At 44.7% G+C, this 13,245-nt stretch overlaps 1 long non-coding RNA gene across 12 annotated transcripts in view; it reads right to left on the bottom strand.

The window, feature by feature from the left end:
- The window catches only part of LOC120583614 (uncharacterized), a 120,470-nt gene that overhangs the window by 26,948 nt on the left and 80,277 nt on the right, over positions 1-13,245 (bottom strand). For 7 of the 12 annotated variants that reach the window (XR_005647831.1, XR_005647826.1, XR_005647822.1 and 4 more), the window contains one exon: positions 5,986-6,037. The exons of the other annotated variants lie outside the window; for them this stretch is intronic. This is a non-coding gene — a long non-coding RNA (uncharacterized LOC120583614). The remainder of the gene's footprint in view (positions 1-5,985; positions 6,038-13,245) is intronic. 12 annotated transcript variants of the gene reach the window in all.

The raw sequence follows: 13,245 nt of genomic DNA, 5'->3' as shown, positions 1-13,245 counted from the left end.
TGGTAAAAGACTGAATGCTTTTCACCCTAGACTGGGAAAAAGACAAGGATGTCCACTCCCATCGCTTTTATTCAAAAATAGTGATGGAAGTTCTAGTCAGTGCAATAAGGAAATAATGAAAAGAGAAAAGAAAAGAAAAAAAAAAAAAAAGAAAAGGTATACAGATTGGAACAGAAGAAATAAAATGGTTCTCATTTGTAGATGACATGATTGTCTACAGAGAAAATCCCAGAGCAACGATAAAAAATTTCCTAGATGTAATAAGTAAGTTCATCAAGGTCACAAGATACCAAGATAAACATACAAAGATCAATTGTATTTCTATGTACTAGCAATGAACATGTGAACACCACAATTTTAAATACAATGCCACTTATAATCTCCCAAAAAATTTTTAAAAAAAGAAATAATTAGGTGTAAATGCCATGAAACGTGTGCTGGACTTATATGTGGAAAATTTTAAAAATGCTGATGAGACATATCCAGGTGTTCATGGATTGGAAGATTCAACATAGGAAAGATGTTAATTCTTTCCAAATTGATACAAAGGTTTAATGCAATTCCTATCAAAATTCCAGGAAGCTTTCTTTGTAGATATAGACAAGATTATTCTGAAATTTATATGGAAAGTCAAAAGAACTAGAATAGTTGAAACAATTTTGGAAAAGAAGAATACAGTTGGAGGAATCATTCTACTTGATTTTAAAACATTGTACAGCTACTATAATCAAGACTGTGTGTTACTAGCAGGAGAGATATATAGATCAATAGAAAGTAATAAAGAACTCAAAAACAGATCCACACCAAAAACATCCAACTCATTCCTGATAAAGGTACAAAAGCATTCTGGAGGAAAGATAGTCTTTTCCACAAGTGTTGCTGGAGCAATTGGATATTCATTGGCAAAAAGATGAACCTTGACCTGAAGTTCACATCCTACACAAAAATTAATTCAATGAATCATACATTTAAATATAAAACAGAACAGATAATTTAGCCGAAAATATGAAAAAGAAGAAAACATGAGAGAAGATCTTCAGGACTTAAATATTGATGAAGAATTCCTAGCTATGACACCAAAAGTATGACCCATAAAAGAAAAAAATGGATAAATTGGACTTCACTGAATTAAATACTTTTGCTATATGATGAAAATGGATGAAAAGACAAACAACAAACTGGTAGAAAACATTTGTAAACCATGTATTTGACACCGGACTTAAATGTAGAATATATAAAGAGTTCCTAAGACTCAACGGTAAAACAAAACAGAAGACAAGACAAAACAAAATAAACAATCTGATTAGAAAATGGGCAGAAGACATGAAGAGACATTTCACCAAAGAGGAAATACAGATGGCAAATAAGCACATGAAAAGTCAGTAACATCATTAATGCAAATTACTGCAAATTAAAACCACAATGAGACATCACTACCTAGCTACTCAATGGTTAATTTTTTTTAAAATGTGACAATACCAAATGTTAGTGAGGGTACAGAGAAACTGGATCTCTCATACATTGCTGGTGAGAATGTAAAATGGCACGGCTACTCTGAAAAATGGTTTGGCAGTTTCTTATAAAATTAAACATGCAAGTACCTTATGAACCAGCAATTGCAGTCTTGGAAGTTTCTATCAGAGAATTTAAAGCTAACCTTCACACACAAAAAATTATACATGAATGCTTATAGCAGCTTTGTTTGTAATCACACCAAACTGAGGACAGCCCAGATGTCCTTCAACGGGTGAATGGTTAAACAAACTGTGGTACATTCATACCATAGAATACTACTCAGTAACAAAAAGGAACAAACTACTGACACATGAAACAGCTTGGATGAATCTCCAGGGAATTCTGCTCAATGAAAAAGTCAATCCCATATGGTTACATACTGTATGATTTCATTATAGAGCGTTCTTGAAATGACAAAATTATGGAAATGGAGAACAGATTAGTGGTTGCCAGGGGTTAAGGAGGATGTGGGGTGGGAGGGAAGTGGGTGTGGCTATGAAAGGGCAACAGGAGGGATCCTTGTGGGATGTTCTGCATCTTGACTGTGTCAATGTCAGTATCCTAGCTATGATAATGTACCAGATTTTTGCAAGATGTTTCTATTGGGAGAAACTGGGTAAAGTGTACACAGGATCTTCCCATATTATTTCTTACAGCTGCATGTGATTCTACAGTTATCATTAAAATTTTTTTAAGTTTAATTTCAAAAATTAGTGAATGGAATTCAGCAATAATTAAGGGATAATTCATGACCAAGTGAGTTTTAATCTGGGAATTCAACGGTGATTTAAGAATAAAATTTCAATGATTGCAATTCACCTAACTGGAAAAAGGAGAAAAAAATCATGATAGATACATAAAAAGCATTTTACAAAATTCAACACCTATTCATGCTAAAATTCTCAGCACACTTGGAATACAAAGGAGCTTCATCAACCTGATGAAGGGCCTCTATAAAAGCCTTTAGTGAACGATAGACTTAATGGTAAAATATTGAGTTTTCATACACCGAGACTGGGTGCAAGACAAGGATGCCCATTCTCGCTATTTCTTTTCAATGTTGTACTGAAGGCCCTACCCAGTGCAATAAGGCCAGCAAAAGGAATCAAAGATTTGAAAGGAAATAGTAAAATTGCCATCATTTGCATTTGACATGATTGTGTACATAGAAACTCCAGAAGAATCTATAGACAAACTATTAGAATTAATAAATGATTTTAGAAAGGTCACTGGATATAAATAAGGTCGATATGCAAAATCAATTGTGTTTCTATAAGCCAGCAAACAATAGAGAAAGAAAGTTTTAAATACTCTACCATTTCTAATAGCATAAACATCAAACACTTAAGAATAAATCTAGTGAAAGATGTGGAAAGCATCTACACAGAAAATTAAAAAACATAATGGAGAGAAGTTAAAGAAGACAAATAAATTAACAGATAAACCATATTCACAGATTAGAAAACTCAATATTATAAAGATGTCAATTCTCCCCAAATTAATCTACAGAGTCAATGTGACCTCATTTAAAAATCCCAGTTTTTTTATGCAGTGGAAACTGACAAATTGGTCCTGAAATTCAGATGGGAATGCAAAGGGCCAAGAATAGCCCATTTAATCTTGACGGAGAAGAACATAGCTGGAGAACTCTTACTAACAGATATCAAGACCTAGGAAGTTTTAGTAATTAAGACATTGTGGTATTGGCACAAAGGTATAGAAACTGACAAATGGAAAAAAAATAGAAAATTCAAAAAGAGACCCACACATATACAATCACCCAATTTATGACAAAAATGACAGTGTAGTACATTGGAGACTTTTTAGAAAAATAAATGGTTCTGGGTCAGTTGGATAGCCGTGTGGAAAAAAAAATTATCTTGACCCCTACCTCACATCACACACAGAAATCAGTTCCAGATGGATGGCAGACACAAATGTGAAATGCAAAATAATAAAGCTTTCAGAAGAAAATGTAGGGGAACAACATTGTATCCTTGAAGTAGACAAAGATTTCTCAAATAAGATGGGAGAAATATATTTTATCTATGAAGAAAAAAGTTGATAATTTGGACTATATAAATATAAATGACAAAAAGTCATAATCAAGAATATATTAGGTGACTCAATAGAAAAATGCGCTGATGACTTTGACAGACTCTTCATAGGATAAATATTGTGGCCAATAAACATATGAAACAGTGTTCTACTCTGTTGGTGGGTCTGTAAATTGGTACAGCCGCTATGGAAAACAGTATGGGGGGGTCCTCAAAAAACTGAGAATTGACCCACCATATGACCCAGCAATCCCTCTACTAGGTATTTATCCCAAAAAATTGAAAACCCATATCTGAAAAGATATTTGCACACCGATGTTCATAGCAGCATTATTCACAGTGGCCAGGACATGGAAGCAACTGATGTGTCCTACGATAGATGACTGGCTAAAGAAGCTGTGATACATACATACAGTGGAATATTACTCAGCCATAAGAAGAGATGAAATAAGGCCATTTGTGACAACATGGATGGACTTCGAGATAATCATGCTAAGGGAAATAAGCCAGACAGAAAAAAATTGAAAACCACATGCTACCATCTATATGTGGGATATAAACCTAAAAGTAATAAACAAACAGGACAAAGAAATAGAGACTCATGGACATGGACAATAGACTAGTGGTTACCAGAGGGTAGATGGGGAGGTGGGAGGTAAATGGGATAAAAGATGTCAAAGATGTGGTGACAGAAAGAAATATAACTATGGGCAGTGAACACACAATGCACTATATATTCGCCTTACTGTTGAATCGAACACCTGAAACTTACTGGATTTTGTTAACCAATGTCACCATAATAAAAATAAAGTAATTGATTTTTTGAAAAAGAAACAGTATTCTACTGAGTTAGTCAAAAGGAAAACGCAAATTAAAGCCATAATGAGATACCACCATATATCCTCCCAAATGGATAGAATCAAAGAAAATCCTCCTGCACCTCTGGTAGGAGGGTAAATTGGTACAACCACTCTGGAAAACTGGGAGGCAGTGTCTGCTTAAGTTGAGCATGGGCTTCCCCTATGACCCAGCAATTCTGTTACCAAAGACATGCACATGAATAGTTAGAACAGCCTTATTTATATTATCTCAAACCTTGAAGTTACCCCAATGTCTAGAAATTGAATTGGAAACGGTGACAGAAGAGAGCAGGAGAAGGTTGTGGCAGGAGTCCAGGCAGGAAATGGTGGTCACAGCAGCAGTGGGGAGGGTAGGAGCGCCACGTGGAGCTAGAACTCACACAACTCAGAGATGGATGAGATCTAGGAGGTGATGAGGAAGCAGGAGCCCAAGCTTCCTGGGAGGACTTCTATTCATTCATTGAGGAAAGAAACCCTGGAGAAAGAGGAGGTATGTGATGGGTGTAGAGGATGAGTTTGGTTTGGTAAGCACCAGGATTGAGGTGCCTGTGGGACCAGGAGAGAAGGCAACACAGAGATCTGTGACAGTGCAGAGTCCTTAGCCTGGACTCTTTACCTATAGGTCACTAGAGGCTAGTAGGCAAATGTTATAATGAGAAGAGAAGTGGGTTCGAAGAAAGGGGTCACCTGGCCTTTGGCCTAATCCAGGGCTGTGTGGAAAGCAGATGGAAGGTCAGAAAACAAGACCAAAGGCACCATTCTTTAGCCCTGTTTTCTGCCCTTATTGGAGCAGTGCTTCTACTTTTCAAGACCCGAGGCCCCAGCTCTTTTCTGAGGTTCTCTAGATTGCATTTTAGCAGCAGTGGAGGGGGAGCTCCTCCATCTGTGCCTTTTCCCATAAACCTTTACTGCTCAAGGAGGCACTCCGCTGACTGCCCCCTCTCCATCCCAGACTGCATTTCAGGACCATGCCCCCTGAAGAGTGAATCTGATCCATCCCCTCCTCCTATCCCCTACAAGGAGTAATACATTTTCTAGCTTAGATCTCATACTTCACTCTCATGTTACATAAGTTAGAGCCTTCGGTGTGCAAATGGGGAAATTGAGGCCCAGAGATAGGAAAGGACTTGTAGAAAATTATTGAGAGAGAGTAAATGGTGGAGCCTGGGCCAGAACTCAGGCCTCCTAATGCTCCAAACCTTGATTTCTTTTCCTCCTTTTGAGAAAGAAAAGGAGAAATAGGAAAAGGAGAGATGGCAGGACGGAAAGAACTACTGAATAAAAGAGGCACAGGGAGGCAGAAAAGAGATGAGGACAAACTCCAAGAGAAAAGAGAGAAAAGGAGAAAGAGAGGGAGTAAGGGGGTAAGAGAGGAAATAGATGCAGAAAGACAAAGGATGAAAAAAAAGAGGGAAAGAGAAAAGAGAAAAATGGAAAGAAAGGGGTTGGCAAAAAAGTAGAGCAGGCTGGACTTCCTGCTCCCTCAGGGGCTGGCAGGAGCTTATCCTGCAGCCCTGTAGAAGGCAGAGATGGGTGGCCCCAGAAATCCTTACCTGCCAAAGCCCATCAGCCCTCAGAAGCCCAAACCAGAACTGAGCAGTCGATCTAAACAGAAAACAAACAGCAAAATGAAAACATGCTGGCTGTCCCCACCCCCACCCCTGGCTGGGGCTCCGTGCATTCATTGGCCCCCAGGAGGCCACTGGGAAAGCAAGGCACAGCTTTTGTAACCCTCCTCTCTCTGTGGTCTCCCATCTCATAGCTACCCCCCACCAAGAGCCATAGATTCAGCTCTGTTCAAGATGCCATGGTAGGGAGGCGCAGGGCTTGTGGGCCCTGGGGGGCTGGTGGAGCACTGTGTTCCTGCCCTTGGCCTGGCAGAGAAGCAGCAAGGCCAGTGGGGGACTGATAGAGAGGTGAAGCAGTGGAAGAGAGAGATGTGACTCTCCCCCATGCAAAGCTGGGTGTTATTGACCAGCCCAAAGCCTGTCCTGGGTGTGATAGGGGTGAGAAGGCAGGCAGGGAGGGCAGGAGAAACAGGATGGTGGCACGGTTGAGAAGGGGGCACACTGAACGCTTACTGTTAGTATCATGTGTTTCTTTCTGTCTCCATTGGGCTCTGGGGCTGGAAGCCATGAAAAGAGAGTTTCTGTTTACATTATAAGTTATTAATAATGATACAAGTGATAATTAATATCGGTCTTGTGTTTGGCAGTTAACAACCCCACACAAAGTCACTGGATCCTCATAGCCCTACCTTGTAGTACTGAGCATAAATCTTTCACAGAAGAGGGAACTGAGGCCTGGGAGGTGAACTGACTTGGCACACAGCTGGCAGGCAGTTGAGCCTGGGTAGGTGAGAGCAAGTTGGTGTACTGTGACTGAGATGTAATGACAAGAGCTAGCGTTTAAGAATGAAAGTATCTCTCTAAACTCAGGGGCATCTCCCATCCCTAAGACCTTCACACATCATCCAAGGAAGCAGACAGATGTGAGCGCTCCATGTAGGGGAGGCCAAGAGAGGGGCTGCAAGCAGGAGTGACTATGGACAGGTTGCAGCAGTCCTGGGGCAGGGGTCACCCCAAGATTCAGGGAGGTGCTCAGAGGCTGGCACCTCCTTCATGGTTGGAGGTAGGGGACAAACAAAAGTATACAGTCAACAAATATTTAGGATCAAGCATATATAGTGATAGCGGTTAAGAACATGGACTGCCTGGGTTCAAATCATACCTTTGCTACTTACTCTGTATCATGGCCTTTAGCACAAGTGACTCCATTTTGGCCTGTGCTTTTCTCTTTAACAATAGTAACTTAACTCATAGAGTTTATGGTGATTAAATGTGTTATTCCAAGTAAAGTAGTTAAACAGTGCCTGGTACATGGTACACCTCAAATATTAGTTCCTGATGTCCTTGTCATTGTTGATTATTTGCCAGGTCTAGGCTGAACACTAGGACAGCATCAGTGAGCAAAAGCAGCTGTGGTGTCTGCCGTCATGCAGTTTAGAGTATGGCAGAGAAGGTGGCAATTAATTAAAAAGTGCACAACAAAAGCAAAATTGCAGTAGTGAGTACTGCTGTGCAGGAGAGGTCCACAGTGCCAAGAGAGAGAAAAATTAGGAAACATGTCCTAGCCAGGAAGATACAGAAAGTTTCCATGAGGAAGAGGCACTTGAGCTGTGTGTTCAGGTAGGAGTCAAATAACAAAAAAAGGGAGGGAAAAATCATCCCAAGGCAGAGAGCGCACCGTGTGCAAAAGCCCAGGTGGCAGGATGGAGCTTGGTAGAAGATGTAGATAGAGAAGTAGACAGACCCTATAATTCACACCCAGGAGTCTTGCCTTTATTGTAAGAAAAAAAAATGGAAACAAGGGAAGGATTTTAAGGATGGAGTCACATGTTCAGAAAAAGAGAAGGCCTAATTCTAGGTTGGGAAGGGTCTCCAGCTCGGAAGTGGGGCGAAAGGCCACATAGAGCAGGGTGGGCAGAGACTGCCATGGGTTTTCTCAGTATGCGACCTTGGCCAAGTCCCTTCCCCTCCCTGGGCTTCAGTTTCATTTGTATCACAAATGGTCTCTGAAGCCTACTTTAGGGGTTGTCTTGTCCTTTCCCGTCTGCCCTCAGTCCTTAACCCTGCCCCCCTATTAAGAGGAGAAGGCAGGGAAGATATTCTGAATAGAGTACAACCCCACTCCTGCCTTCCCCTCCTCCCTACACCTCCATAAAGTCTGCCCCCCCCCCTTCCAGACTCTGTGGGAAAGAAGGCCACTTGGGGGCCAAGCTTCCTTCTCTTCCTCCTCATGCACCTATGGCTCATCCCTGTCAGCCTCAAGCCATTATGGGACCGGAGGAGGCTCAAGGGACCCCCATAGTGGTTGCTCGTTGCACTGGAAGGCCCAGAACCACAGGCAGCTGGGAGAGGCTGCCCCCGCCAGGATGATGGAGTGGGTGTGACATAAATTTCTCAGGACAGGCAGCAAAAAAACATTTACAGCCCCTCCTTGCCAAGTCTGGTTCCAATCAGGCCCCAGGCCGGCCTGCTCTGCTCCCTACACCCACCACACCGGGCTGGCTCCTCCAAAAGCCGGAGTCACTTAGGGCTTTTGTCTCTCTTCCTCCTCTTCTCACTGTTTAAGAAATATGCACAAAGATACACACACACACACACACACACACACTCACAGCCCCCGCCCTTCCGACTCTCTGTGTACCTACATGTGTATACTGTATACATGTATACATGTGCACGTAGCCATACATACAGATGGTGCTCTGGGTTCTGTGTCCCCACACACATATACAAAAAGATAGACACACAGAAACACACACACCCCACGCTCACATTGGAAACCAACACTGGGTGGGCTGAAGGCTTTAGGCCCTACCACCAGCCAAGAGCAGCAGACAACAGCATCCTCTGAGCTTGGGCACCAAAGAACCCCGGAATTGCCTTCCTTCAGTAATGACCCCCAGGCCACTTCTCTCCTGCTCCTCTTCTCAGTGCCCTGGCTGCTATCCAAGGCACAGGAATGCCTGGCCAGGCTCTGAGCAGGCGCCAAGGGAGGCTGAGGCTCAGTGAGGGTGCCTCGGAGGGCAGCTAAGCCAGACACAGGAGCCCCAGCTCCCTCACAGCCCAGTGGCTCTGGGACCTCAGGGGAGCTCTACTCCAGGTCAGGATCACCTTCTTTCCTAGATGCTCCACCTCATTCCTACCCTCAGCTCAGGACACCAAAGGCCTTACCCAGCCACCCAAGAAGTATCTGTCTTCCTTGATTTGAGCTGAACGGATTTCCCCTTTCATGGGCCTCTCTTGCCTACCTGAATGCTCAGGCCATTTGGTTCCTCCAGGCCAAGCTAGAAGGGGCCTCCTCGTTTACTCGAAATGTACGGATTGGTCACTACCCAGCAGGGCCCGGAACTCAGGCCCAGTTTCTGTCCACAGTGATAGTCTCACAGCCATGGAAGGCTGGGCGATGGGAGAAAGAGAGTCTCTCCAAGCACAGCTTGCGGAGGACTTCGGAGCTACGAGCATCCAATGACTGTTTTGCTCCTTCTTTCTCTCAAACGATCAGAGTGGTGGCCCCTTACAAACCTTAAAGGAGAGGCTGCTTTATGTAGCCGCCCTCCCTGAGATGCAGTGGGGTGCAGGGCAAAATGTAGGCTTGGGGAAACCCAGGTCTGGGTTCCAACTCCTCCTGACCCTGTGCCAGCTGCACGAACTGGGCAACCGAGTGAAACCTATTGATGGGTTCTTGTCAAGTTCTAACATGCCTGGCACATGGGCCATAGGAAATGCTCAGTCTGGGCCCATTGTAGTTGCTTCCCGCTAACTCTGCCCACCTGAAATGGAATGCCCTGGGGGGAGGGGCAAAGGGAGGAAGGACAATGCCAGCTGTTCCATTCCAGGTTTGACACTTACAACTTCACTTAACACTCCCTCATCTATATGAGGTAGTTACTCTCAGGACCCCGCTTTGGCTCCTGAGCTCATACAGGGGACATTATACCAGGCTGAGGACATGAGTAGGCATGGCAGTGAAGGAGGGTGCTTTAAATTCTGGTTTTAAGAGTGTTTCAGCCTGAATAAAGAAAGCTTCTCAGGCTACCCTAGCTGCCCGTTTTCTCAGGGGCCACTGAGCAAGCCACTTGGCTGCCAGGGCCCGGCCACACGCTGGATCCAGAGTTACCTGGAGGACAACTTTATGAGGCAGAAAATCCAGCATCCACCTATGAAAGCAGCAGCAGCAAAGTGGCTGGCCTGGCCTGAGGTGGAAAAGACCACCTCCCTCCTGCCCAGATATCTCAGAGCCCAGCATACCTGGCCCAGGCCTTTGCCAGGTCCCTTGGGCAGAGAAGCCCATCTCATTGCAACCTCTCTGGCATTGACCACTATTTTTTTTTTAAGTTTTGCTAAATTGACAGACAAAAAGTCATGCTCTTCATATTCCAGTTGACTGGAGTCAGGAAGGGATTGGAGTACCAGGTGAGTACCTATTAAGTGGAGCTGGCCCTGTAGATTAGAGAGGTTAGTGAAGGGGCCATGATGGGGCCCAGACATATTGCCTACCTGGTTACAGGGCAAGAATGAGAAGAAAGCTGTGGCCATGTCGGATCACTATAAGAAACTAAGAAAAACCCTAGTGCTAGTGGGGTGAGGCCCAGTGAGATGTGATTGCCAGTTCTTGCAGTTGGCCAAAGTTCTCTCCCAAATCTGTGTGGAGTCCCTCTGCCTGGCTAGACAAGTATAATTATAATGTAAATTGGGCTTTGGAAAGGCAAATGGCAGTATGAAGCTGGAGGGAGTGGCATGGCTTCCGAACAATGGAGACCTAGATGATGACTCTGGGGACCCTGGCTGAAAAGGAATCACAGAAGCTTGAGGAGAAACAGAGGTCCGACAGCCATAGCACTCTGAGAGCACTAGGGCTAGCTGTGGAAATCAGGGTGGCCACTGGGAAAGAATGTGGAGCCGGAAGTCCCAAAGGAGGTCCTGAGCAGACGAGGGCAACACCCGAGCTAAGGCAGTCCTTCCTGGGCTGTGCGGGCGCAGGCCGAGGCCTGAAGCTCAGGGCTGGTGGCAATGTCCCCTCATTCTTGTCTTGAGTAGAGGAGCATTGCTGGCTAGTACAGTGAGAAGTCGTATAAAAGACGAGAGGCCAACGAAACTAGAAAGAATGACCTTAGATAGCGGCAAGAACTTAGGGTAGACACCAGGAAGAACTTCCTCAGAGTAAGAATCTTTAGATACAGTAGGTAATCAAGGAAGGTCAAAGGGCCTTTCTTAGATATTCTCAGCAGTTACCCGTTCCTATGCTTTCCCCTCTCCAAACATCTCATCACCCCCTAGTCCCCCATCATGCTTGTTCACCAGAGGCAGTCCTGCCCACTACTAGCAGGCTCAGAAATTCAAGGTCACTTCTGGGAACAGAACAACTGGGAGCCAGCTCAAGCCATGGGTGACATCTAGTTCAAGCCAATAGTGGCCTGAATTTTTGCTACTCTGTAAAATGGGAGATGGCAGCAATCTCATTGGGTTGCTGTGAGGACTCCAATAAGATGATCTATTGGGTCACTAAGCACTGCCAGAGTGCCAGCATTCTGCCACGCCCAGTGCTAAGCAGCTGGGGAGGGCAAAGATGAACAGAAAATTCAGCCCTGTCACAAGGATTCATGGTCCAGTGAGAGAGCTAACATGTGTAACTGCGTGCCCCACACCAATGCGGCGCAGAGTGGGGCTCGGCGGTATTCTTCTGCTGGCTTTGTCTTGCATGTACATGCTGTTCACAATCTGCAAAATGCTCCCCGTGCAACAGGTCACTTGATACCCACAACAGCCCAGACCTTCATGTTTCAGATGGGGAAATTGAGGCCCAAAGAGGTTAAGGGCCTTACCCACAGTCATACAGATGGTAAGTGGCAGAGGCAGGGCCCAAGACCTTGGGGCTCATTGAGACTATTTCCACCAAGACTCCCAGTCATCGCCTCCTAGCTTTGCCCTCAGGTCCCCCATTCTCTCTTGACGTAAAGCACCATCCTAGCTTAGTTTTGTAAAAATCATCAAATCCCACGTAAGCTACAGGACAAAGTGCCCCTAGTGCCAGTGGGCTTGGAAGAGGAAAAGGGACTAGAAGAGAACCTGCATTCCCAAATCAGCCTTTTCTATGAAGTCCTGCTTCAATGTATACATATGGCATCTAGACTTGGGAGTGAAATGTCTTAAGCTTTCTGTGGCATGAAATTCTGGGTATATCTTTTAAAATTCTTGTATTGCCACAATGTCAGAAGAAGTTTTATCTGTACCCTCTGAGAACTTTTGAGGCATGTGGACAAGAGATGCTGCGTTAACCTGAGTCAGTGGGTGTGAATGAGGAAGGTTTTTATTTAGCCATTGGGTTCAGAGTTCGTCATTCAGCTGCTGACAGGTAAACAAATCAAGGAGAGTCCAGTGAGGGCTCAAGCAGGGGATAGAGGGCCTTCTTGATCGCGCTTTGCGAGAAGAAGATGAGAGAGAGAGAAATTAGAGTGTTAGTTTATCGATGCCCACATCCTGGAGTTGAGAGGAGGTTGTCCTCAGTGTCTGGCTACAGAGAAGGGTAAAGAGGGAGTGAGCATGACCCGGGCTGCACCACATGCGTTCACATAGGTGACCTCCTTTCCTTCTCGCTGTAGGGTGGATGACACTCCTACTTTATTGCCCTCGGACACCCTACTCTCTCTTGAGGTAAAGCACCGGCCACTTTAGGAGACTGAGGCTCCATAATATGAGGGAGTTGGTCCATTGTCCCAAAGCCGGTACATGCTGGAGCATGGATTAAAACCTCCATCTCAACAGATTGCAGAGGCCTTGCTCTTTCTTCTTGGGAGAGAGATGGGACATTGGAAATGCTCTTGAGGCCGCTGGCAATAATGGCGACAGCTCAGGGTGGGTCAAGCCAGGTGTTCACCCCAGGTGCTTCCTCACAAGCTTGTCCTCAGTGCCCTGCATCTTCCCTTTGCAGAGTAAGGCTCAGCGGAAATGCCTCCCCATTCTTCAAACATTTGCAGGAGGCTGAGGATTTGCAGCTGGAAAGGGCAGAAGGAGGGCCGATGACCTCAGCCCATAGGGAAGCCTCTTCTTGAGCCCGTCTGGCCCGCTTAGCATGCTCTCTGAGCTTCACTGCAGCCCTTGCCAAGGCTCTCTGCCGGGGTTTTTCCAGAGGTCCAGGGAAATTCCAGGAGTCAAGGATGTCACCGTTTCTCACACATAGACACAGATCGTACAAATATACCTAGATGATGGCTACACATGGCTACACATGGCTACAGTCATTTTTTT

The sequence above is a fragment of the Pteropus medius genome, unplaced genomic scaffold (genome assembly GCF_902729225.1).
Source record: "Pteropus medius unplaced genomic scaffold, Ma_sr-lr_union100, whole genome shotgun sequence".
NCBI classification, from domain to species: Eukaryota; Metazoa; Chordata; class Mammalia; order Chiroptera; family Pteropodidae; genus Pteropus; species Pteropus medius.
The sequence above is the reverse complement of the archived record's forward strand: the minus strand, read 5'-3'. Positions and strand labels throughout refer to the sequence as shown.